Genomic DNA, 26,858 nt, shown 5'->3' on the forward strand with positions numbered 1-26,858 from the left:
GCTTCGCAACCGTATGCTAGAGAAAATGGGGTATGTCCTGTTGACGTCCGAACTGTAGTCCTATATCCCCATAGGACTTGGGGCAATTCTTCGGGCCATCGTCCCTTTGCTTCCTCCAACTTTTTCTTTAGCGAACTCTTGAGAGTTTTGTTTACAGCCTCGACCTAGCCATTCGCCTGAGGATGAGCTACTGACAAAAAACTCTTTATTATTCCATTCTTCTCACAAAAGTTGGTAAACAAGTCGCTATCGAACTGGGTTCCGTTGTCGGATACAATTTTCCTCGGCATCCCATATCAGCATACGATGTTTTTTACCACGAAGTCAAGGACCTTTTTGGAAGTTATTGTTGCTAACAGTTCAGCCTTTGTCCACTTTGTGAAGTAATCTACGGCAACTACAGCATACTTCACACTGCCCTTGCCAGTTGGGAGAGAGCCTATGAGGTCGATTCCCCATACCGTGAATGGCCATGGGGAAGTCAACATGGTCAGCTCGGATGGTGGGTGGAGAATCTCTGGCATTTATCGCATTTCTTTACGTACTCGAAAGAATCCGCTTAAATGGTAGGCCAGAAATATCCTTGGCGTATGATTTTCTTGGACAGGCTATGCCCCCCGGTATGGTCTCCACAGAACCCTTCATGAATTTCTTCGATGATTTTCTTGGCTTCGGGTGGAGTTACGCACCGAAGTAATGGCATGGAATACCCCCTTATATACAGCTTTCCGTCCAAAATGGTGTAACTGGGAAGCTGATACATTAACTTTCGAGCCTGGTTCCGGTCTTTTGGAAGGACTCCGGTCTCGAGATATTCAACTATCGGGGTCATCCAGGTAGGCTCAGACTCAATCATACACACGTCTTCCTCCTCCGGCTCGTTAATGCTGGGTGCCGAGAGGTGTTCTATGGGCACAACGTTTAGTTCATCATTCTCGATGGAAGTAGCGAGCCGAGCTAAGGCATCTGCATTTGAGTTTTTCTCTCGGGGAACCTGTTCGATTGCATAAAACTCGAAATGTTCCAATACAGATTTTGCCTTCTCTAAATAAGTTGCCATTTTCGTGCCACGAGCCTGGTATTCTCCCAAGATTTGATTGACCACAAGCTGTGAGTCGCTGTAGCAATGTATTGCTTTAGCTTTGAGCTCTTTGGCTATACGAAGTCCCTCCAGTAAAGCTTCGTATTCGGCCTCGTTATTCGACGCCTTGAAGTCGAATCTTAAGGCGGAATGAAATCTGCTCTTTGCGGGGGTAATCAAAATGACCCCTGCCCCCGATCCATTTTCATTAGATGAACCATCGACGTAAAGTTTCCACAGCTCGTGGGCTGGGGTTATAACTTCATCGTTGGTCATGCCAGTACATTCCATTATAAAATCTGCCAATGCCTGGGCCCTAATGGTCGTCCTCGGGTGGTAAGTGATCTCGAACTGTCCGAGTTCAACCACCCATTTATGAAGTCGACCTGAAGCTTCTGATTTAGACAAGACTTGCCTAAGTGGTTGATCAGTCAACACATGGATGAGATGCGCTTGAAAGTAAGGGCGGAGTTTACGAGATGAATTAATTAGACTAAGCGCCAGCTTCTCCATCAGGGGGTATCTTGACTCTGCCCCCAGTAACCTTTTGCTGATGTAATAGGCGGGTCTCTGTACCTTCTCTTCTTCTCGCACGAGCACTACACTTATTGCGTGTTCGGCGGTAGAAAGGTATAGGTACAACACTTCTCCCGTAACAGGTTTTGAAAAGATGGGGGGTTCTGCGAGGTGCTTTTTAAGCTCTTGGAAGGCCAGCGAGCACTCCTCCGTCCATTCGAATTTCTTGTGTAACGACCCGAATTTGCTAATCGGGCTTAGGGCCTTGATTAGTGTGCCTGGAGGGAAATAAGTGGTTTAATTTGCTTATATGTGAATTTATGTGTATATATGATTATGATGCATGTTTAATTGAGTTAAATGTGTATGTGGGTCCGTCTGGATATTGGGGGCATCAATGTTATAAATGAAATATATGTTGTATATGTGTGATATGTCTGTACAGCACGATCCGAGACAGTCCTGGGGAGCAGTTAACCAGAGAGTCACAACGGGGTTGAGATTCGGACTCAGGGCGAGTCGAGGGGTAATTCGGGTATTAGTTGAGTTATGGGATTATCGGGACATAGAAATAAATATTTGGAGATATATTTGAGGATAAAATGCCTAGGTGGGAATATTTGGGGAATTTACCATTTTTGCCCTCGGGGACGTTTTGACACCCCGAGCCTTGAGATAACCTTTAGACTTAAGCTATATAAAATAATAAAAGAAAGGAACTGTTTAGAAACCTTGAGAAACTGATCCATACTTCTCTTTGAATTGAAGTTAGTTTATGCTTATCTCTCTCTCACTTTCTAAGACAACACTCAAGAGGAAACTCATAGGGAATTCTTGGTGCAAGCTAGCATAAGCAAGGGATTCAGCTGTGTTAACTCAGAAGCTTAAGGCTTGTGGATTAAGGTTCAACATCAGGGGTTTAAATTCAGCAAGAGGTAAGTTTTCCATGGAAGATATGTTCTAGTTTCAGCTGTGTTTTCAAGCTTTGCATGTGGGTAGAATCTAGGCTGTTTTTGGGTGTTCTAGTTATATTTTGGAGTAGATTTCTGTTGGGTTTTGGTGTTGAAATTAAGCTAGAATGATGGTGTTATTAGTTAGGAATGTTAGCTTGGTTTTGGTGGGAATTGGCTTGAAGGAGGGATGGAAAGCTGGTGTAGAAATCTGGGTTCGCTGTATAGCGCCGCGACCCTAGGAGGGGTGCGCCGCGGCCCGCGTGCGCGCGCAGCCATGTGGGGTTGAGAGAATTTATGCGCGCCGCGGCGCCTGCTGGGCGCGCCGCGGCCCGTGTAGGGGTCAGTGAAGAGCTAGCCTCTGTTTTGAGGCTAGCCGCGACTCTAGAGGGTGGGGCCGCGGCCCTTAGTGTCAGTGAGGATTTTAATGATATTTTTGACTTGGGAACTTAAAGGGTAAGGATCAGGATGGATTTTATCATTCGGATTGATAGAATTCAAGGTCCCGGAGGTTAGGGTTAGGGTTTGAGGTTATTTTTTGGGTTAGAATTTGATGGTCGGATATTGTTATGTGTTGTGACTAGGATTTCGGCGAGGCTCATGTTAGCGGACTGTGCTCGGGGCATCGGTGCTCAGGAAGCTCGGAAATCAGGTAAGAAAACCCCTGTTTCCATAGAGCTTGTGTGCAGGGCTGAGCCCAATATATTGAATGGAAATGACATGCAGGGCCGAGCCCTATATACTAGAATTGTAGAGCATGGCTCTTTATCTGTTTATGCTTGAATTCTGTGCTTATTGCTATATCGTGTTTGATATTATATGTGTGATCGGCAAGAGCCAGGAACGGCATCAAGCACGATGAGTGCAAGGCCGAGAATGGCAAGGGGCCGGGAGCGGCGTTGAGCACGTGGGGTGCGAGTTGCGAGGGCGAGTCCCTAACAGGATACTTGGGATATCCTTACGGCGTGGTCCGCGAACCCAGGGCTTGGTAAACGCCTGGGACGGCTAGGCCGTATGTGTTTAGCCATTGGTGGCTTGTTTATATGTTTGATTCGTGTATTGCATTTGTTATCTATTATGGGTTTTCTTGCTGGGCTTCGGCTCATAGATGCTCTGTGGTGCAGGTAACGGTAAAGAGAAGATCAACCAATCATGAGCACAGCTGGCGTGAGGCGGCGTGTACATGTCCGGCCAGCCTGGCTGTCACAGCTAGAGGATTTTGGGAGATGCTTGTAAATGAACTTAGATTTTGTCGTTTAGTCGACTCTGATCAGTTTTGTAATGTAAATATTTTCTAAACTATGTTTTGGGATCCCAAGTGTAAACTTTTATGATTAGCTATGAAAAACTACTTTCTCTAATGTTTTCTTTTTAATTATGGCTTAGTTACACGTTTTGAATTAAAACCTCGATTAGCGAGTTGAAAGCACGATTTTAAACACACTTGGTAACAGCTCTAAGGAAGTAGGGCGTTACAACTTGGTATCAGAGCGAGCCAAGGTTATTGTATCTAGAGATTGACCGAACATGTACACACGCAGTCAGTGACAGGCTTAACTCAGGGTTGGTTGGTAAGAATGGTTGGTATGTCTGAATATGTGTTTAAATGCCCTGTATACCTATTTATTTTGTATAGAGCATGATGAATTAGTTAACATATGCATGATGCTAGGGCATGGCCCGTTGTGTGTTATATGCTATATGAGCTGTTTTGTGTGGATTACTGATGTGCCTGGGAGGTGGTTTTGGATGTTGTTATCTTGCCTAATGAGCGGCGTCGTTGGTTGCAGGCATATTTGTTGAGATGCCTCGTCAATCAGCTAGACTCCACGGCAGTAGGGCCGAGGATGACAATCAGGGTCAGGACCCTCCACCTGCCCCACAGAACTGGCAACAGATATTGGCTGAAATGGAAGCCAGACTGCAAAGAACAAAGGAAGAACTACGACAGATGAGGCAGCAGGCCCCGCCTCAGGTTATTGGGCTGCCAATGCAGCAGGCTGCAGTGCCAGTGCCTGTTCAGTCTACTCTGGAGAATAGGTTGGAACCTTTGTATGAAAGGTTCAGGAAGCAGCAACCTCCTACTTTTGAGGGTGGTTCGGACCCATTGTTGGCAGAGCAGTGGATGAACCTGATTTCTTTGATCTTGGATTTTATGAGTGTCGAAGGACAAGAGAGAGTGGCCTGTGCAAGCTATATGCTTAGGGCTGATGCTCGCATCTGATGGGAGGCGGTGAGCCAGCGGAGGAATGTTGCGGTTATGACATGGGAGGAGTTTAGAAGTGTTTTTAACGAGAAATATTACAGTATGGCAGTGCGAGCCGCGAAGGTTGATGAGTTTATCAACCTGACTCAGAATCGATCAACAGTAATAGAGTATGCCATAAAGTTTGATAAATTGGCGAAGTTTGCGCTAGATCTAGTGCCGACAGATGTGGCCAGGAGGGATAGGTTTGTGCGGGGGTTGAATGTTATGATTGCCCGCGATGTGAATATCACCTTGGATCCAGCGACTACCACTTATGGCCAAGCGGTGGATAAGGCCCTTACTGCTGAGAGGGCTAAGGATCAAATATGGAAGGACAGCGCTGTTAGGCGCGATGCCAGGAGGACAGTGCCTCCTTTTGTTAGGACCAGTCGGGGCAGTGGCCCCAGTGAGCAGAAAAGAAGAGCTCCGGATTCATTTAATCCTCCTAGTATTGATAGGAGAGTGCGGGGTGCTACCACCGGCCGACAGGGTGGTGGTGATAACTGGAGGAGTTTTCCTATGTGTCCACGGTGCAGGCGTCGACACCAGGGTGAGTGCAGGATCAGGGCCTGCTTTGTTTGTGGGAGTGCCAGCCATTTGAAGAGGGATTGACCTCAAGTTAAGAAGGAAGAGCAGAAGCAGAGTGACATTCTTGCTCCTGCCAGGGTATTCACTTTGACACAGACTGAGGCGGAGGCTAGCCCCTCAGTGGTGACAGGTCAGATCTCTAGTGCTGGTTCTTTGTATTCTGCATTGTTTGATTCAGGGGCTACCCATTCATTTGTATTTTCTAGGGTGATAGACCAGCTTTGCAGACCTAGTGGTGTGTATGCTAGGGGATTTCAGACTTTTTTGCCAACAGGGGAATTGGTAGTCTCTAGGAAGTGGATTAGGGCATTACCTATGGAGGTAGATGGTAGGGAATTGTTTGTTGATTTGATTGAGTTAGAGATGGATGATTTTGACATGATCTTGGGAATGGATTGGCTATCCAAGTATGGGGCAACGATAGACTGCAGGCGCATGATGGTGACTTTTGAACCAGAAGGGGAGGTACCCTTTGTGTTTGTGGGGACAGTTAGTGGACCGCGTGTACCGATGATTTCAGCCTTACGGGCTAGGGACCTGATACAGAAAGGTTGCATGGGATTCCTGGCAAGCGTTGTGGATACTTCTAGGGTGGTGCCGGTTAGACCGGGTGAGACAAGGGTGGTGTGTGAGTTTCCGGAGTTGTTTCCAGTGGATCTGCCAGGGTTGCCGCCTCAGAGGGAGATTGACTTCGTTATAGAATTGATACCAGGAGCGGAGCCAGTATCTAGGACACCTTATAGAATGGCTCCGGCGGAGTTAAAGGAGTTGAAGATTCAGCTGTAGGAGTTGCTAGATTTGGGGTTCATTAGACCGAGTTACTCGCCATGGGGTGCTCCAGTGTTGTTCATTAAGAAGAAGGATGGGTCCCTCAGGATGTGCATTGACTACAGGGAGCTGAACAAGTTAACCATTAAGAATAAGTATCCATTGCCTAGCATCGATGATTTGTTTGATCAGCTACAGGGAAGGACAGTGTTCTCCAAGATAGATCTCCGATCAGGTTACCATCAGCTAAGGATCAAAGAGGAGGACATACCAAAGACCGCTTTCCGAACGAGGTATGGACACTATGAATTCCTGGTTATGTCCTTTGGATTAACCAATGCCCTAGCAGCTTTTATGGATATGATGAATAGAGTTTTCAAGGACTATCTGGACAAGTTTGTGATTGTGTTCATCGACGATATCTTGGTGTACTCTCAGACAGAGATGGAACATGAGCAACATTTGCGATTGGTACTACAGCGGTTGAGGGAGCATAAGTTGTATGCTAAGTTCAGTAAGTGCGAGTTTTGGTTGCCACAAGTTACATTTCTGGGCCATATCGTTAGTAAGGAGGGGATTCCGGTTGACCCAAGTAAGATTGAGGCGGTCAGAGATTGGCCTAGACCGAGTAATGTTCCTGAGGTGAGAAGCTTTTTGGGTTTGGCAGGGTACTATCGGCGATTTGTTGAGGGGTTCTCCAGAATAGCTACGCCATTGACAGAGTTGACAAAGAAGAAGACCAGGTATGTCTGGACGGACAGATGTGATAACAGTTTTAAGGAACTTAAGCGGCGATTGATTACTGCGCTAGTACTTAGCTTGCCGACAGAGAATGAAAAAATTGGGGTCTACTGTGATGCGTCGAGGCAGGGTTTGGGGTGTGTGTTGATGCAAGCTGGCAAGGTGATAGCCTATGCATCAAGGCAGTTAAAGGAGTATGAGCAGAGGTATCCTACACATGACCTAGAGTTAGCAGCAGTGGTGTTTGCACTTAAGATTTGGAGGCATTATCTTTATGGTGAGAAGTGCGAGATATATACTGACCATAAGAGCCTAAAGTATTTCTTTACCCAGAAGGACTTGAATATGCGCCAGAGGCGGTGGCTAGAGTTGGTTAAGGATTATGATTGTGATATCCTTTACCATCTTGGGAAGGCTAATGTTGTGGCAGATGCATTGAGTCGGAAGGGCCCAGGACAGTTATTTAGCTCGAGGCAGATATCCGATAAGTTAGCTGAGGAGATGACCAGAGCGGGTATAGAGTTAGTGGTTGGACAGTTAGCCAACATCACTCTTCAGTCTACACTCCTTGAGAGAATCAAGGAAGCGCAGGAGAAGGATTCTCTGTTGCGAGGTCATAGAGAGAGTGCTTTAGTCGGAGCGACAAAGGACTTCTCCATTTCAGAGATGGGATTATTGAAGTACAAGGGTCGGATCTGTGTTCCGGTGGATTCTGATCTCCGGCAAGAGATCTTGGATGAATCGCATACCACTCCTTATTCTTTGCACCCGGGTACGACGAAGATGTACCAAGACTTGAAAGTTTTATATTGGTGGTTGGGCATGAAGAGGGATGTGGTAGATTATGTGGCTAAGTGCTTAACTTGTCAGCAGGTCCAGGCTGAGCACCAGAGGCCAGCGGGGTTATTGCAGCCTTTGGGGATCCCAGAATGGAAGTGGGAAGATATTACTATGGATTTTGTGGTTGGTTTACCGAGAACTGTGGGACAGCATGACTCTGTGTGGGTGATTGTGGATAGGTATACCAAATCCGCCCACTTCTTGCCTGTTAGGACAACCTATACTGTTGAGCAGTATGCTGAGTTGTATGTAAAGGAGATTGTTCGACTTCATGGGGCTCCGAGGTCGATTGTGTCGGATAGAGACCCCACCTTCACTTCCAAGTTCTGGGAGAGCTTGCAGAAGGCTATGGGCACGCAGTTACGGTTTAGTACCGCTTATCATCCTCAGACGGATGGGCAGTCCGAGAGGACGATTCAAATATTGGAGGATCTGTTGCGGGCCTGTGTGCTTGACTTTGGGGGATCGTGGAGTAGGTACCTTCCTTTGATTGAATTCTCGTACAACAATAGTTATCAGGCGACCATCGGTGTGGCTCCGTACGAGATGCTTTATGGAAGAAAGTGTCGATCACCTATTCATTGGGATGAGACAGGTGAGAGAAGGTATTTGGGTCCAGAGATGGTTCAAAGAACCAATGAAGCAGTTGAGAAGATCAGAGCGCGTATGCTCGCCTCCTAGAGTCGACAGAAAATTTATTCAGACCTGAGACGCAGGAGCGTGGAGTTTCAGGTGGGTGATCATGTGTTCCTTAGGGTTTCACCCATGAGGGGTGTGAAACGATTTGGCATTCGGGGTAAGTTGAGCCCCAGGTTTGTTGGCCCCTTCGAGATACTGGAACGAGTTGGTGAGGTAGCTTACAGATTAGTGATGCCTCTAGCTTTATCGGGGGTTCATGATGTATTCCATATATCTATGCTCCAGAAGTATATGTCAGATTCAACGCATGTCTTAAGTTTTGAGAATTTGGAACTTGATCAGGATTTGACCTACGAAGAGAAGCCGGTTCAGATTCTTGACCAAAAAGATAAGGTCTTGAGGAGCAAGACCATCGCCTTAGTGAAAGTGCTGTGGAGGAACAGCAAGGTTGAGGAGGCGACGTGGGAACTTGAGTCAGAGATGAGGGAGCGGTACCCCGAGTTGTTCAGGTAATTTCGAGGATGAAATCTCTGTAAGGAGGGGATAGTTGTAACGACCCGAATTTGCTAATCGGGCTTAGGGCCTTGATTAGTGTGCCTGGAGGGCAATAAGTGGTTTAATTTGCTTATATGTGAATTTATGTGTATATATGATTATGATGCATGTTTAATTGAGTTAAATGTGCATGTGGGCCCATCTGGATATTGGGGGCATAAATGTGATAAATGAAATATATGTTGTATATGTGTGATATGTCTGTACAGCAGGATCCGAGACAGTCCTGGGGAGCAGTTAGCCAGAGAGTCACAACGGGGTTGAGATTCGGACTCGGGGCGAGTCGAGGGGTAATTCGGGTATTAGTTGAGTTATGGGATTATCGCGACATAGAAATAAATATTTGGAGATATATTTGAGGATAGAATGCCTAGGTGGGAATATTTAGGGAATTTACCATTTTTGCCCTCGGGGACGTTTTGACACCCCGAGCCTTGAGATAACCTTTAGACTTAAGCTATATAAAATAATAAAAGAAAGGAACTGTTTAGAAACCTTGAGAAACCGACCCATACTTCTCTTTGAACTGAAGTTAGTTTATGCTTATCTCTCTCTCACTTTCTAAGACAACACTCAAGAGGAAACTCATAGGGAATTCTTGGTGCAAGCTAGCATAAGCAAGGGATTCAGCTGTGTTAACTCAGAAGCTTAAGGCTTGTGGATTAAGGTTCAACATCAGGGGTTTGAATTCAGCAAGAGGTAAGTTTTCCATGGAAGATATGTTCAAGTTTCAGCTGTGTTTTCAAGCTTTGCATGTGGGTAGAATCTAGGCTGTTTTTGGGTGTTCTAGTTATATTTTGGAGTAGATTTTTGTTGGGTTTTGGTGTTGAAATTAAGCTGGAATGATGGTGTTATTAGCTAGGAATGTTAGCTTGGTTTTGGTGGGAATTGGCTTGAAGGAGGGATGGAAAACTGGTGTAGAAATCTGGGTTCGCTGTATAGCGCCGCGGCCCGTGTGCGCGCGCAGCCATGTGGGGCTGAGAGAATTTATACGCGCCGCGGCACCTGCTGGGCGCGCCGCGGCCCGTGTGGGGGTCAGTGAAGAGCTAGCCTCTGTTTTGAGGCTAGCCGTGACTCTAGAGGGTGGGGCCGCGGCCCTTAGTGTCAGTGAGGATTTTAATGATATTTTTGACTTGGGAACTTAAAGGGTAAGGCTCGGGATGGATTTTATCATTCGGATTGATAGAATTCAAGGTCCCGGAGGTTAGGGTTAGGGTTTGAGGTTATTTATTGGGTTAGAATTTGATGGTCGGATATTGTTATGTGTTGTGACTAGGATTTCGGCGAGGCTCACGTTAGCGGACTGTGCTCGGGGCATCGGTGCTCAGGAAGCTCGGAACTCAGGTAAGAAAACCCTTGTTTCCATAGAGCTTGTGTGCAGGGCTGAGCCCAATATATTGAATGGAAATGACATGCAGGGCCGAGCCCTATATACTAGAATTGTAGAGCATGGCTCTTTATCTGTTTATGCTTGAATTCTGTGCTTGTTGCTATATCGTGTTTGATATTATATGTGTGATCGACAAGAGCCGGGAATGGTGTAGACCGGGAACGGCGTGGGGCCGGGAACGGCATCAAGCATGATGAGTGCAAGGCCGAGAATGGCAAGGGGCCGGGAGCGGCGTTGAGCACGTGGGGTGCGAGTTGCCAGGGCGAGTCCCTAACAGGATACTTGGGATATCCTTACGGCGTGGTCCGCGAACCCAGGGCTTGGTAAACGCCTGGGACGGCTAGGCTGTATGTGTTTAGCCATTGGTGGCCTGTTTATATGTTTGATTCGTGTATTGCATATGTTATTTGTTATGGGTTTTCTTGCTGGGCTTCGACTCACAGATGCTCTGTGGTGCAGGTAACGGTAAAGAGAAGATCAACCAATCATGAGCACAGCTGGCGTGAGGCGGCGCGTACATGTCCGGCCAGCCTGGCTGTCACAGCTAGGGGATTTTGGGAGATGCTTGTAAATGAACTTAGATTTTGTCGTTTAGTCGACTCTGATCAGTTTTGTAATGTAAATATTTTCTAAACTATGTTTTGGGATCCCAAGTGTAAACTTTTATGATTAGCTATGAAAAACTACTTTCTCTAATTTTTTTCTTTTTAATTATGGCTTAGTTACACGTTTTGAATTAAAACCTCGATTAGCGAGTTGAAAGCACGATTTTAAACACACTTGGTAACGACTCTAAGGAAGTAGGGCGTTACATCTTGCCTCCCCTCAAAAGGTTGAAAGACGGGAGACAACGGTCTGTAGATTTTGATATAAACCTACTCAGTGCCGCCATCCTGCCGGTCAAACTTTGGACATCCTTGTGTCTTTGAGGTGAGGGCATGTCGATCAGAGCCTGAATCTTGTCAGGGTTGGCCTCTATTCCACGAGCGTTCACGATAAAGCCCAGGAATTTTCCTGAAGATACCCCGAAGGTGCACTTCTGAGGATTTAGTTTCATGTTATACTTCCGGAGCACGCCAAAGCACTCTTCGAGGTCATCAACATGGTTATTGTTAAGTTGAGACTTGAAAAGCATGTCGTCAACATAAACTTCCATGTTGTTCCCTATTTGTTCTGAAAACATCGTATTCACGAGCCGCTGGTACGTGGCCCCAACATTTTTGAGTCCGAATGGCATGACATTATAGCAGTATAGCCCCTTATCCGTTATGAAGCTCGTATGTTCCTGGTCGGGGGCATGCATGGGAATCTGGTTATATGCAGAATAGGCATCCATGAATGACATCAGTCCATGCCCCGCCATGGCATTCACGAGTTGGTCAATCCTTGGTAAAGGAAAATAGTCCTTCGGGCAAGCTTTGTTGAGGTCCGAATAGTCAATACAAGTTCGCCACGTCCCATTAGGTTTTGGGACCAACACCGGATTGGCTACCCAGTCAGGGTAAAAAGCATCCCTAATGAATCAGTTTGCTTTTAACCTATTGACCTCCTCCTTCAGTGCCTTCTTTCTGTCGTCATCCAGCTGTCTTCGCTTTTGTTGCTTCGGAGGGAAGCTTTTGTCAATATTTAGCGCATGGCTTGCTATGTTCGGACTTATTCCTACCATGTCTGAATGTGACCATGCGAAGACGTCCTGGTTTCTCTTAGAAAATAAAATTAGTTGCTATTTGGTTTCTTGATGGGAGGTGTTTTCCAACCTTTACCTTTTTCGAGGGATCGGGCTCTTCGAGCTGAATCTCTTCGAGCTCTTCTAAGGGTTCGAGGTTAGCTTTCTCCTGAACCCTTGGATCGATTTCTTCATCAATCTCTAAGACCGTCCCGTCTTTACTTTGAATAATGACGAGTGCTTGTGTGCTCAAGCACTCGTCTGTTTCTTTCCTCTTAAGGAAATGCTGTAGCATTCCCTTCCAGCTAACTGATCTCCCTTCAACGTCCCGATGCCACTAGGGGTCGGGAATTTAATGGCCAGATGCCTGACGGACGAGACTGCCCCCAGCCCAACCAGGGCGGGTCTTCCGAGCAGCACGTTGTAGGCCGAAGGCAGGTCTACTACCACGAACTCCATCATCTTGGTTGTTGAGACTGGGTAGTCTCCCAAGGTCACGGGGAGTTCGATGGACCCCATGCAGGCGGTTCCTTCTCCTGAAAAGCCGTAAAGCGTAGTCGCACATGCTTTCAGGTCGTGAAGGGAGAGTCCCATTTTTTCAAGGGTTGCTTTATAGAGAATGTTAACTGAGCTCCCATTGTCTATGAGAACTCGGTGGACCCTTTTATTTGCCAGCTGGAGAGTGATGACCAGCGGATCATGGTGAGGAAACTGAACATGGGACGCATCTTCCTCAGTGAAGGTTATTGGTTGGGATTCAATCTTTTGACTTTTTGGAGCTCTAGGTTCGGGTTCATAGGGAGACCCGTCCCCAGTCTTCAGCTCGTTAACGTACCTCTTTTGGGCATTTCTGCCCATGCCTGCGGGATGAGGCCCTCCCGAGATGGTTATCACATCTTCTCCATCTATCGGCGGGGGCCTATCCTCTTCCCTAGCTCAGGAATTATTGTTTTGTGTGGGCTGCGATGTGGCTGCTCTCTGGCTCGTGGTCACTTGATTAGTACTCTGGTTCTTGACATATTGTCTGAAGTAACCCCTCGAGATCAATCCTTCGATCTCATCTTTCAGCTACCGACATTCATCAGTAGTATGCCCGGTGTCTCTATGAAATCGGCAATATTTGCTGGAGTCCCTCTTGGACTTCTGATTTCTCATTGGGTCCGGACGCCTGAAGGGGACCTGGTTTTTATTAGCCAGGTATATGTTCTCCCGAGACTCGTTGAGCTCGGTGTACACTCTGTACACGGAGAAATATATCTCCCCCTTCTTTTTCTTTCCTCCTTCGGCCTCAGGGTTACTCCCTTCGTTCTTTTTTCTCTTGGAAGGGTTTTTCGCAGCAGGCTTTGAAGCTGATGGGTCTGCCGAGGTTGAGGCAGAGTTCATGTTTGTCGTTGTAGTTACAGGCTGGGAAGTCACATTAAGTGTCGACCTTGCTTCCTCTACATTGATAAACCTCTGTGCCCGTTTGTTAAACTCGGTTAGGGACCTCACCGGTTTTCTCTGCATGTCGTCCCAGAGAGCACTTCCTGGCATAACTCCAGCTTGGACAGCCATTAAGTGACCGCTGTCATCCACATTCCGAGCTCGGGAAACTTCCAAGTTAAACCTTGTAAGGTAACTTTTCAATGTCTCTCTTGGCTGCTGCCGAACGTTAGTCAGGGTTGACGCCTCAGGTCTAACCCCCATCATGGCTTTGAACTGCTTCTTGAAGTCTTTAGACAGCTGATCCCAAGAAGTTATTGAGTGTCTTTTATATTTTCCGAACCAGCTTTTGGCTGGTCCTGTCAGTGATGCTGGAAATAACATGCATCTGAGCTCGTAACCCACATTACTTGCTCTCATTATGGTATTGAATGTACTCAAATGGCTGTACGGGTCGGACTTTCCCTCAAACGTTGGGACATGAGGGATCCGAAATCCTTGGGGAAATGGAGTGTTGGAAATATGGGGAGCAAACGGTTCAAGCTCCTCATTAGAATCTTCATATCGATCCTGACCTTGCTCATTTTTCAAAAGCCTGAAGGCCTTTTCTAACTAATCAATTCTTTCCTGGACTGGGTCCGCGAGGGGTCTTGTCTGGAATCAGTTGTCGTCGATCACAATTCCAGGTTCGCGCCTCCGCAGGGGGTCTTTACGCCTATTTAGGTGATCCCTCAGGTCCGGGTTTATCGGGTTAACATTACCCTGACTTTGATTCAAGTGTTCCAGTAGGTTGGAGCGATTCCTGCGGCTCCCAGTATTCTTTCGACCTCGATCATGCATGCTGACCGATCTGGTATCTCCAGTGTCATCACTAGTAAAAATTGTCGCATGATTATTTTGAGATCGGTCTTTTTCGTGCCGCCTCATTTCTGTCGTGCGAGACCGAGACGTTTGACTTTTTTCAGATAAGGCGCCTCTCCGCTCCTGGAAAGCTTCCCTGTTTCCTTGTCTCCTCCCCGCACGCCTTTCGTCCTGATCTCGAACTGGTTGAGCATTCCTGCGAGGAGGTGAAGGATATCTTATAGGCGATGGAGGGAACCGTATGGGTGACGGTGGCTGCCACCCATTTCGTGGTCTGGACAGTCCGGAGTTTGCCCGAGATGGGTTGGTTGCATCTTGCGCGTTCCCAAGGACTTGAGTTCGAGCCTCTGCAGGGGCTCGGTTGTTCTCAGTTCCCGCAGGTACCTCCACAGGTGGATTAACCGGGGCCCTAGCTCGGGTACTTCTTTGGTGTCTTGAGGGAGCAGATCGCTCTGCTGGTGCCGGAGGTTGTTCCGGCCTTCTTGTGGCAGCATTCTTTCGTGGACGCCCACGAGGCCTCCGGGGAGGAACATGCACGTCCCTAGGAGGGGGAGCTTGGTTTTCACGCGGAGGCGGGGGCTGAGCCGCCTGCACCTCTACGGCTATCCTTGCTAACTCCTCATTTCGCTTGTTGGCTTCTGCCAACTGCTGTTTCAGCTGCCGGTTTTCAAGTTCCACAATGGGAACGTACCGCTCAGGATTGTAATACATATCCTCATCCCTTGGTGGTGCGGGTGGTCCCCGAGAATCGGAGGATCGGCTTCTCTCTTCAACATTTGGGTTTACCATCGGCTGTTTCCCAGGGCGTCTCGGATAATTTTCTTCAGGAACGTTCTGATCATTAGCGGCCATAACTTGTTCAGGGACTGAATGCTTAAGGCTCTCAATGAAAGCACCAAACTGTTGACGCCATTTTCGTCAACAGTGAAATAAGAGCACGAAAACAATAATTGGTTATGGCCAAGAAAAATATGATAACACAAATGGGATTTTTTACGTGGTTCAGCAGTTAACTCTGCCTAGTCCACGAGTCTTTGTTATTAAAACTTAAGATGATTTATGGAAATTCTTTAAGAACGAATTCTCCAGAGTTTCTCTCAAGATCACAAAATTTTGGTCCCTTTTCATGGTGCATGACCTCTCTATTTATAGAGGAAATTTCAGAATACTATCCCACATATTTCGGAAAGTTATTCTGTATCTTTAAACAAATTTAATGGCATTTAAAGCCTGTAATCCTATATACAAGGAAACGTCCCCTGAAGATCAAGGGGCGTATAACTGAATAATAAATATCCCTTTATTACAGGGGATTTACAACAATCAATGTAGACCGCGTCTCTCTAAAATGACTCACTAGGATATTCAGAGTTATCAATCCACATTGTCAATGCTGTTCCCACCCAGGTCTCTTACTGGCTTTCGAGCTATGACATTTCCCGGAGGTCATACGACTTCGAGCTCATACTTATGTCAGGCTCGGAGACCCTGATCCGAGGCCATCCGAGAACAGACGTGTTTTGATGTCTGTCTTTCGAGCTTGTAATGGTTTCGAGGCTACCATCTTCAAAGCTGCCTGCTGCTTGTAGGTCCAGTGCTTAGGTTGCGGACACGTGTTCCAGACATTATGAACCCATTCCTAACGAATCCAGCTTTTGAGATCACAATTCTTAAGGCTCGAAATCTGGGTGTGACAAACCTAATGCAACAATTCAGGTCACAAATTTAATTACATAACTAACAAATAAGAAAACAAGGTTGTACGCATAACGTACATCCTGTGCGCAGATGTCCACTCCTCTTACCTTCAAGAGTGCGTTTCCCGCTAACTTGTCTCGAACCACTTGCTGCGTCACCTCGACGACTGCTAGCTCCTAGACATCCAATTACACAGCGAAAATTCGGGAAAAATAAAAAATAGGCGTTAAGGTTTTATTTCAAAACCCTAATTATCTAAATAATTTAACTATGCCATTTTAACATGCATGACACGTAAATTAAAATAATTTTCCACAAAAGGTTCAAACCATCATGTAAATGTACAAACAACGATGTTTCCAACGTATTGCATGAATTCATATAAATACTTTTTATGTGAAAATTACCAAAATACTCTTTAATATCATAATTACATTAAAGACTCAATAATTTTATACAAATGATCATATGACAACAAAATTTAATAAACAACTTTTCCAAAACCCTAAATAATCAGAAAATTCGCATATAAGACCAGCAAAATAATTTTTTTAACATTTATAAATTATTTTTCGTCAATTTCTCAAATAAAACCCAAATAATAGAAATAAATACACAACCGGCCCAAAAATCAAACTAACATACAGAACTGTTTAAAAATCCAAAATAAACTTATAAAAATTATTTTAGAATTTTCTGGGAAAAATAACTATTTTTCTTAATTAATTTTGTAGAAAAACTAATTAATTAAAGAAAAATTTATAACTGATTAAAAATAGAATCTAACTATACAGATCAGTTTCTACACCATACAGTAACACACAAAAATTACCTAGGGTTCAGAACAGTAGCATTAATAGTTTTTTATATTTAAAATATAAAATAAGCCAAATAAATCATGAAAATTACATAAATGATACAAATTCGAAATAAAATTACAGAGAGCCTTAGAATCTCATTTGAAACATATAAAAAATTCTTAGGATTTTTAGAATACTTTAAATAATTTTCCACATTTATTTTCTTAAATCACATATTTAAAAGCAAATAATTGAAGAAAATTATAAAATACGATAAAAAATTAAATCTAAACATACAAAGCCATTCTAAATCATACAGATATCATTGAAATATAAAATCATATTTTTCTGAACAATAAAAATATTTTTCATAATTAATCTTTATGTAAACTTCAATAAATCATTATAATTCAAAGAAAAATATGAAACGAGTTGGAAAATGCTATAAAATTAATGTACTAATTTTTAAGATTGAAAAAGAAAAAAAAAACACCTCAGTAAATACCCAAATCGGGTTTGCCGGAGCTCTCGCTGGAGTTGTTGTCTTCTTCCGCGCCGGCGAGGTTGTTTCTTTTGTTTCCGGCTACCCCAATGTTCCAAACCACTTGGAAACTTCCCACACGTGTTCCAGCAGTCCAAAACGACCCTAAGACACAAAGAATCACGCCACAGTCGCCTTGGTCGAAGTCTTCTTCTCCAACGTTGGTGTACCGCCAACAATGGAGCTCAAAATTGGTTTTTCTTGCTCTAGACAATTTCAGTCTGTTTCTTCACGTCAAAACCGATTCTTGGAGTCCCCTAAGATTGTTTATCACCAACCACGCCCACCATACACTCTTGAACACACTTAAATCCAAAATTATCCAAGGATATGCATTTTCTTGGATAAAAATGGTGAATCAAAATCTGAGGCTTTATAAATGTATTTCTCACACTCAAAATGTTTATTTCCTCCCCTAGAATGATTCTACAATATTCATTACTGCCCAGATTTTTCCCAAGTGCAAGAACTCAAAAATTTCTCCTCTTAAAAAAAAAAAACGATAATAACACTCTCTCTCTTCAATCCTTTGCTTCCCTTAATATTTCCACGATTTCTCCTTCAGATTATCATGGTAACATGTTATAGAATAGGTTTAGAAAATAAGTTAGCGTTTGAAGTGGTAAGATCCTCTTTTCAAGGAATTCCTTATTTTTTTTCTTTTAAAAAAATAAAATAAAATGACTAAGTTCCACAACTGATATTATCAATTAAATTTCGAAAATTTAACCAATTTTATGAATATTTAATCATGTTAAAACAGAAGAAATAAAGTCTCTAAAATGCCCCTTGAACCAATCTCAAACTTGATGATATTATGGTCTTTTTGCAAATTCAAATATTTAATATTATGGCAAACCAAAAATTACACATAATATGATAAAATAATTTCAAGCATATTATTATTACTATTATGCTCATAATAGTAATAATTTTTAATTAAATAAATAACTTAACCCGAGTCATTATTTATTCACTTGACATTATTCTCATGTTGTGATTTCACAAAAACTCAAACATGAGAAACCATGAATTTTATTTCCATTGGAAGTCATATATATCCAATAATCCATCAAAGGAAAAGAAAAGAAAAAAATGACAAGGATGCACATAGTGGGAAAATTACGAAATTGCCCTTTCGAGAAAACGAATATTACACTCCCAAACCAGATGAAAATTCAGTCACTGCATTTCTATCTTCTTTATAACAGCTTAAAGCAGCTGACAAATGGTATTCAACATCTCAAACTATAGGACCTCGGAGGTACTTAAATATGTCCCCATTCTTTCCTTTAGGTGTTTCAGTCGAAGGAGTTTCTGATTGAGAAGTCACAGATGATCCCATGTGAAGCATTTTCAAAGCGTAATCAGCTCTTTTAGAATTGGTAGTTGCCACTCCTTTTACCACAAATTTATTTGTATTAGAAACACCTGTTAAACTTGCAGCATCTTTATTGTGATGCAATTGTCCACCATCAGCAGTTTGTCTGTTTTCCAATTTGCCACTAGTATTGTCATCTTCATGATCTGCCAAAAGTGAATAGATGTTATTCTTTGCATAAGATTTTTTGTTATGCTTCTTGCCATAAGCTGTTGAGTGCACATCTCCATTCCTGCTGCTTGCGCTGCTTCCACTGCTTGCCCTATCACTCTGGCAGCTGCAGTTTACCAAAGAACATGAACTACAGTTCTTCATATACTGCCCGAGCTTCTTTTTGAGCCTTTTAACTTCCTTAACAACCTCAGATGATACTTTCAACTCTGTAGTAGAAGATTTTCTCTCTGTTTCTATCGAGATCTCATTACCTTTAACCATGTAGTTTTCAATGTAAATATCTCCAACTAGTGTCCATGCCTTAGCCCAGAATAAGTATGATGAAGACAACTGCTATGCAGCAAGGCTTTCATTTAAGCTAGATATCACATCCTTCACATCACCATTATATGATCTAGTTCTGTCATTTTCATAGCTGAATTTCGTTTGCAACAATGAGCAACCTATCATTGATGAGATGAATCTTGAGTCCTTAAGATGTTGAGGCATTGATCCATAAACAGAACATGCCAACTCTACAACATTCAATGCTTGATGCAACTGACCATCTTCCGTGTATGCATGTCCAAGTGCCAAATAGGATTCTCCTAGCAAAAGAACAAGTTTCCACAGCTTATGATCCATATTTGATCTTGGAAGCCATTCCTTAATGTCACAAACTTCAATACAATCAGCATCACCACATGCACAAATAGAAAGATTCATGGATGAAGGTTTATAAATCCCAAAGAGCATTTTCTTGAGAAATACAAAAAAAGTTTTAAAAGGGGTAGAAATAGTTTTTTGGCAGTTGTTTTAATTTAACATTGTTTAATCAGTAATGTTAGATACATTTGTATTATTGGGGCTAAAATTGAAGTTTTCAACTTAAAGATTGATATAAACGGTTTAAACCATTAGAGTTAAAATTTAACTACTAGGATAAAATTTAAATCTCTAAGCTTAGATGGCTTTAAATATAAACCCCTAGGCTTAAATGACTTAAAATTATACCACTAGGCTTAAGATTTAAATCACTTGGCTGAAATTTTAAATTCCTGAACATTAAATTTAAACTTCTATTCTTAAATCTTAAACCACTATGTTTATAATTTAAACCTCTATGCTTAAAATTTAAACCGTTCAGTTTAAATTTTAAAGCAAGTGTCTTTAAACTATCATTTTAAATTATATAGCATAATTTATAAAATGTAAACCAAAATCTTTACAAATTTAAATGTCAAGGTTTTAGATTTAAATTACTAAATTTAAAATTTAAGCCATGACCTTAAATGCTTAAAATTTGATTTTCAAGGCTTAATTAGCATAAAAATAAGAACCCGTCTTTGGCTAGTCTGTATGTTTTTGCTTTTGAGCCCTGTGGGAAGAGGGTTGTTAAAGTCCTTACTATTATCAACAAACCAATGATAACTCTCGTCCAATGCGTATGAAAACTCAGACAATATTGGGAACCAACCACATAGGAAGAGTTAGGATCTAACTTTGCCCCAATATGAAATGGAATTCTGGGTAGATTGTCTCAAACCAGTCCCGAGGCTAGCTAAATTATCTGAGTTCCTTGGATAATAGAGGCAACTGTTAGAGCATTTAAATTTAATGTGTAGTCAGTTTAATCTCAATTAGATCTTGGCCTTTCTTTATGATTTTATTTTGATGGTGATTTTCATTTAATAGTAGGGTAATCCTGAATTCCTGTTTTGTTTACATAATTAAAATCTTGGGGATCTTATTTTTGTAGGAGGAGGTTTTGAGGCTTAAATATGGAAGAGTTGATGCAGTTCCAACTAGTTGGGTGCTTTGGATTCACTTATATATCTTAAGAATTGGCACCATTATGCTTTGTTATTGATTGGGTTTAGCTCTATTAGAGAGGGGATTTTATAATGAAGACAATTAGAACTATTATCTCCCTAAGTTCTCTAGATATGATAGTAAAGGTTTTTTTTTAGTAACATATGCTTCATTCTTATTTCTCATGACTGGGGATTATCCCCTTGATTTCAAAACCCCTACTGATTCAAGTTTTCCTACTTTTGTTCTGCAGATCCAAATATAATGAAAAAATCACATTTAAACCCCAAGTTTTAGATAGCTTAAATTGTATTATTTTTGGTTGCAAAACAGATATCTATTCATGTAGTGCTGCAGCGCGCCCCAGCACATATGTCATTTGTCTCCTGAGCGCCGTAGTGCACCCAAAGCCCATTTTATTACTGTCCCCTGAGTTCCACAGCGCACCCTGAAGCAGGCTATCCCCGTGTTCTGAGCGCCGTAGCGCGCCCAAAGCCCATATCTTTCGGTCCCCTGAGCGCCGTAGAGCGCCTGAACCCATATCTTTCTGTGCCTTGAGCGCCGCAGCGCTACATTTGTTGTGCTGCAGTGCAATCCCATAGTTTTCCAACTTATACTAATGATTCCAAAATCCTATTTCTAATATCATTATATAATTTTTGTTTAAAATATGAAAATAGATTGATGACTTGTTTCTTACTGTTCATTTGTACAAGTAGTTTTATTATGCAAAATAAAGAATAATTGAGTAGTTCAAATCATTTTATGTGCTTCTATGAATACTTGTGCATGTGGTTTAATTTTGATATTTTTCTATTAACAAATTTATATTATTGTTTATGTTTCAAGGAAGTTGTTTTAATTAAGCATTATTTATTCAGTAATGTTAGATACATTTTTATTATTATTGTTATTTTTTATTTTTTTTTAATTGTTTATTTTTGTTTATGCATATTTCAAAAATGTCTTCCAAATCTTCCATTAACAAAGATAAGAAGTCATTATCAATTGTTCATCCAAAATCAAACGATATGTTTCAAGTAAGTATTTTTTTTATGGTTTTTTACGTATTTAAAAGTTTTATCATCTGTAAATTCAATTATTTTTAATTTTTTGTTGATATTTTATAATACTTCTTTGTATAATTAACTTATATGTTTTTTCATTTTTTTATTTGTCTGTGCAGTACTTAAGTGAAGATAAATTACTTTTTGTGCATTCTAATATTTGAGCTCAATATTATTGGAGTGATATTGGGTGCATTCAAAATTTTCTTAGTAATGAAGAATTACAAATGTTGAAACAATCTTGTCTTGGGTTTATTTTGGTTTTGGATGCATCGCTTGAACCATCCCATATGATCATGCATGCTCTTCTTCTTCATGAGGACGGTAGCTCTAATCGAAATGAGCTGCATCTAAATTTTGGAGGTAACAAAACAAAGTTTGGCATTGAAGAGTTCGGTATTATAACGTGTAGTGCACCAAAATTTTTTTTTTTTTAGATTATTAAAAATTTTGTGATTTATTTTATTTAAGTGTTAAGTGTGATGAATTGTTTTATTTAAATGTTGTTTATTTTATTTAGTTGTTGTTTGTTTTACTTGATTGTTTGTCATTTTATTTAATTGTTAGAATTGTTGTAGAATATTTTTATGAAAATTACTTGTTAAATAATTTGTATTTATTTTATTTTAAAAATGTGATTATGTGAGATTTGGTTGAATGCACTAAGGTGCATGGTCGATAGTGATGCACCCTAGTGATTTAGTGTGTGCAAGTACATGGTAATAAGATGCACATGTGTGGATTTTCTACACATTTTAGAATTTCCATTTATTTGATATAATTGAGTAGTTTTATTTAAATGAAAGAAAAATAAATAAAATAAAATAAAAGGGCAAGTAGTGTGGACGTGTAGCAATTAGTGGGGATTGATTGATTTTTTTCCATTATTTTTTAGGAGAATAAATTTAAATTGGATGAGGATAGTCATTTTGGGAAATCACCATTTATCTCCAATCAACTATCATAAAAGAAAAATAAAAGAAATTAAAAGAAAATAAAGGAAGAAAGGAAACTTACCATTTCATTTTTGGAGAGGCTTTATGAGAGGATTAGGTTAAGAAGGGAAGGAAAATTTGGAAGAGCATTTTGTGCTCTTGGCTGCCGTGAGTTGAAGAGAGGAAGAGAGAGAGAGGGTGGCGAGCTAGAGAGAGAGAAAGGAAGGGCTGCCATTTTCTAGAGAGAAGGAAGAAGGAAAAAAAAAGAAAGAGAAGGAGAAGAAGAAGAGGGTTTCGAACCCTAGTTAAGTTCTATCTATTAGTGTATTACATATTTGAATTAGAGTCTTCTCCTCTTCCCTAATCTAAGGTTTATTTTGTGGTTTCTTTCTTTGGATGTATGGTGTTTGAAAATCCCCTATAGGTGACAAGGTTTTTCTTGCTAGAGCGTTCTTGATTCAACAATCAAGAGAGGTAATGATTTTTCTTAACCTATATTAGTTTTGATGGGTTTATCCTTGAGGTTGTTTATGGTGGTGTTTAATGGTTTGATTATTGTAGGTTGGTGATGAGGTGATTATGATTTGTTTTTTTTTTTTTCATGAAAAGAATATGTTTTGTTAAAAGGGCTCATGGGAATGTTTGAGAGAAAATGGGTTTGATGAGATTTATATGAGGATTGTATTTTATGTTATGTTGCTATGATTATTTTAGACCATTGATTTATGTAAAATATGCAAAAATGATAATAGATGCATACTAGGTTTTATGTGAAGGTAGATGAGAATTTTTGTGATATTTTTTGGTGGATCTTAAGTGTTTAGGCCTAGGGGTAAAGGGTTCAATCATGATTGTTTTCTTGTATGTTTTAAAATAATGGTGATTTTAGAAATATGATAAGATGTATATGATATTATGTATCAATGAATCATGATATGCATAAAAGAAAAAAATGATAGAAACATGTTAGGTTTAATATAAAGGCATGTATGAAATATGGTGTTTATGAATTAATGTATGTTATTGTTATTGCTTTGTTGGATTTCATGAATAGATTCAATGGAATAGAAAAAAAAAAAAGGGTTTTATAGGATTGCATGTGAATATGTGTTAGTAATATTCTTATAATTATTTGTATAATAAGAGCATGATAAGATTTTGGACATGTGTGATTTTATGTGAAATTTTTGAGATAAAAGATGAATTTCACGAGTAATTATGCTTGCTGATTTTTGTAAATAATTGGGTAAAAAGTTTGATGAAAAAGTGATTTGCATGCATAAATAATGTCATTAATGCTATGTTGATTTTATGAAATTAAAAAGGGTATTTTAAGTCACAATAAAATAATATTTTACTCAAATAAATACCTACAGAATTTTTATTATATTTTTAGAAAAATATGAGGTTTTAAATTCAATATGGTGATTTTTAATGATAAAAATGGTTGCTGGAATTTTTGTAAAAAAATGTGAAGTATGTTTCAATAAAATGAATTTGATGAGTATTTGAAATAAAAATTAATACCCTTGTTGACGCCGTTTTTCGTCAACTTAAAATGTAGAGCACGTAAACAGTAAAAACTATGGCAAGAATAACACAGTAAAACAATGAGAGTTTTTTTCATGGTTCAGCAGTTAACTCTGCCTAGTCCACGAGTCTTTGTTATTAAGACTTAGGAAATTTCTGGAAATTCTTCAGGAATGAATTCTCCAGAGGTTCTCCCAAGATCACAAAATTTCGGTCCTTTACAAAGGTACATGACCTCTCTATTTATAGAGGTGATCTCAGAATACAATCCCACACGTTTCGGGAAGTTATTCTATGCATAAATAAATTTAATTACTTTAATGTTTGCAACTCCTATATGCAAGGAAACGTCCCCTGAAGACCAGGGGGCGTATAACCGACTAGTTAAGATCCCTTTATTGTAGGGAAGTTACAACAATAAATATCTCTTGAATGCATGGACTGCGTCTCTTCAGGTGACTCACTAAGCCGTTCGAGATCAGCAATCAGCATCATGCTAGTCTAGGTCTCTGAGTAAATTACGAGTTGTATTACATTCCCCAAGACCAGCTCGGAGTGGGTAAATATCATCGAGGCTGCCTTATTCCGAGCTCGCACCCATGCCAAGTTCGGGCCACTTGATCCGAGGCTACCCGACAATGGATATACTCTGATGTTCTGTTTTTCGAGCTTATAAGGACTTCGAGGCTACGCATCGCGAGCTCACACTTGATGAATCCAACTTTTGAGGTCACAACCTCAAGCCTCGAAATCTGGGTGTAACATTTTGCCCCCTCAAAAGTATTAGTTCGAATCCTATGAGAAGGAAACTTTTGAACTACTTCCTTCAAGAACCGCACCGTCACACATACTCGAGTATGGACACGTGTCAGTTGAGTATTGCTTATTCAAGGTACTTGAGTACCTTGGAAACCTGCCCACGATCGTTCGCCTGCCACCTTTACAGTACCATCATGTCACTTATCCCTGACCGTCGGATTTGATACGGAATCTGGCCAATGGCCCAGATTAATCCAGCCTTTCGCATTTTCATGTGCCTATAAATTGGACCTCGTCGTCTTCTTCCCTAACTCACGTTCATTTCAGAGGAAAAAAGGAAAACAGGAAAACCAGAACTCTCCTTGCCCATTTCTTGCATGTTCTCGAAGCCGAGAAGGCAAAGCCACGCTGAAATCTTTGACTATGTGAGATCGTACTTGCAGTCGCTTATACAATCGTCCATTTCTCTATTCCCGCCGATCGCATCGTGTAAGTTTTCTGTTCATGGCTTCTTTGCATTACTTTTTCCATGTGTGTTTATGCTTCTGTTGCACCTTGGGCACTAGAGTTTTGTTGGTCCATTCATTAGTTTAATGCACTAGGATGCTTTGATCGATAGATATTAGGTTTAGGTTTCCACATTACTGGTTCTAAGTCCAGTTCATATGTAGGAAGACCTAAATATGGTATTTTTTATGGGTTTTAAAATTTCGGAAGACGTATCTTGCACACCAAGATATTGGGTACAAAATCTGGGTTTTAAAGAATGCACGATTCCCGAGAATACCACTTTTGAATAACCGCCACTTTTTTTCCTGATATTTCGGGATTTTCAAAAATTAAATCCACTTTCCTCCCATTCTCATGAAATACACGTCATGACACTAATCGGGTCACCATGATCGAACTCATCTTGTATCCAAGCAATTTAGATCTTGAACCTCCGAGATCATTATTCTTGATTCCTTGCATGCATGGCCCTCACCATTTTTTCTTTCTTGCTAGATGTCACAGAATTTGGAAAGACGACATGGGTCGTTGCTTGCCATCCCGTATAAGCCAAAAACTCTGAGCCCGGAGTCGTTGCTTACCCGGAACCAGCGTCTGATTCGTGAACACGAGCTAGCTCGTGAACAAAAAGAAACCCGAGCTCACTACCGACGTCAGATAGACGAGGTCGAAGAAGGGAAAAGGAAAAGACTAAGGGTCGCCCTTCATCCAGATCCTGACACCGAGCCTAGACCGATTCCCCTTGACCCTAAGCTTAGAGTGACAGTTGCCTTCAAACCAGGTGATCTGCAGTTTTCACTGATGGGGGAGTCCTCTACCTCATAGCCGAGGAGGGAGTTTTTTTGAGGCCGAACACTACTGGAGCTCGGTCACATCGCTGGGACAAATATCTGATATTCTGGCCCTTCACGGATTAGGGCTGTCGGGCTCGCTTAGGTGCCGAGCTCCGACTGCCGACGAGCGGAGCTGCTGTGCTCCGGGGGATGGAAACCCTGACAGCAGGCTGAGGTATGCGGCTTGGAGCCAAGAGCACATGAAGGCAGGAGCTATCTTTCCCTTGAAGTCCTTCTTTACAGGCTTCTTGGACTATGTTGGGCTGGCTCCCTTCCAACTCAATACCAACTCTTATAGGGTTCTGTCTGCCCTAAGGTCGCTTTACCACGAGCTGAAGTGGGAAGGGCCTTCGTCTATGGAGAACTTATATCTCTTTTGTTTGAAAAGTAATCCTTCCCGAGCTCGGGGTGGAGACGACTTCTACTACCTTTCGAGCTATCCGAAGGAGAAGAAGATGTTCGAGGATCTTCCTAATCATCCTTCTGACTTCAAGAAGGCCTTCTTCTGGACAGATGGCCTAGCCCCGTCTCGATACTACTCGTTCAGACGGATTCGTAAGTACCTCAACCTCCT

The 26,858-nt window shown here is 41.6% G+C and overlaps 1 pseudogene; it reads right to left on the bottom strand.

Annotated features, from left to right (window-relative positions):
• The window catches only part of LOC133814522 (uncharacterized), a 54,096-nt pseudogene extending 34,502 nt beyond the window's left edge, over positions 1 to 19,594 (bottom strand).
• Positions 19,595 to 26,858: the final 7,264 nt, after the last annotated feature.

This window comes from Humulus lupulus, chromosome 2 (genome assembly GCF_963169125.1).
Source record: "Humulus lupulus chromosome 2, drHumLupu1.1, whole genome shotgun sequence".
Lineage (NCBI taxonomy): Eukaryota > Viridiplantae > Streptophyta > Magnoliopsida > Rosales > Cannabaceae > Humulus > Humulus lupulus.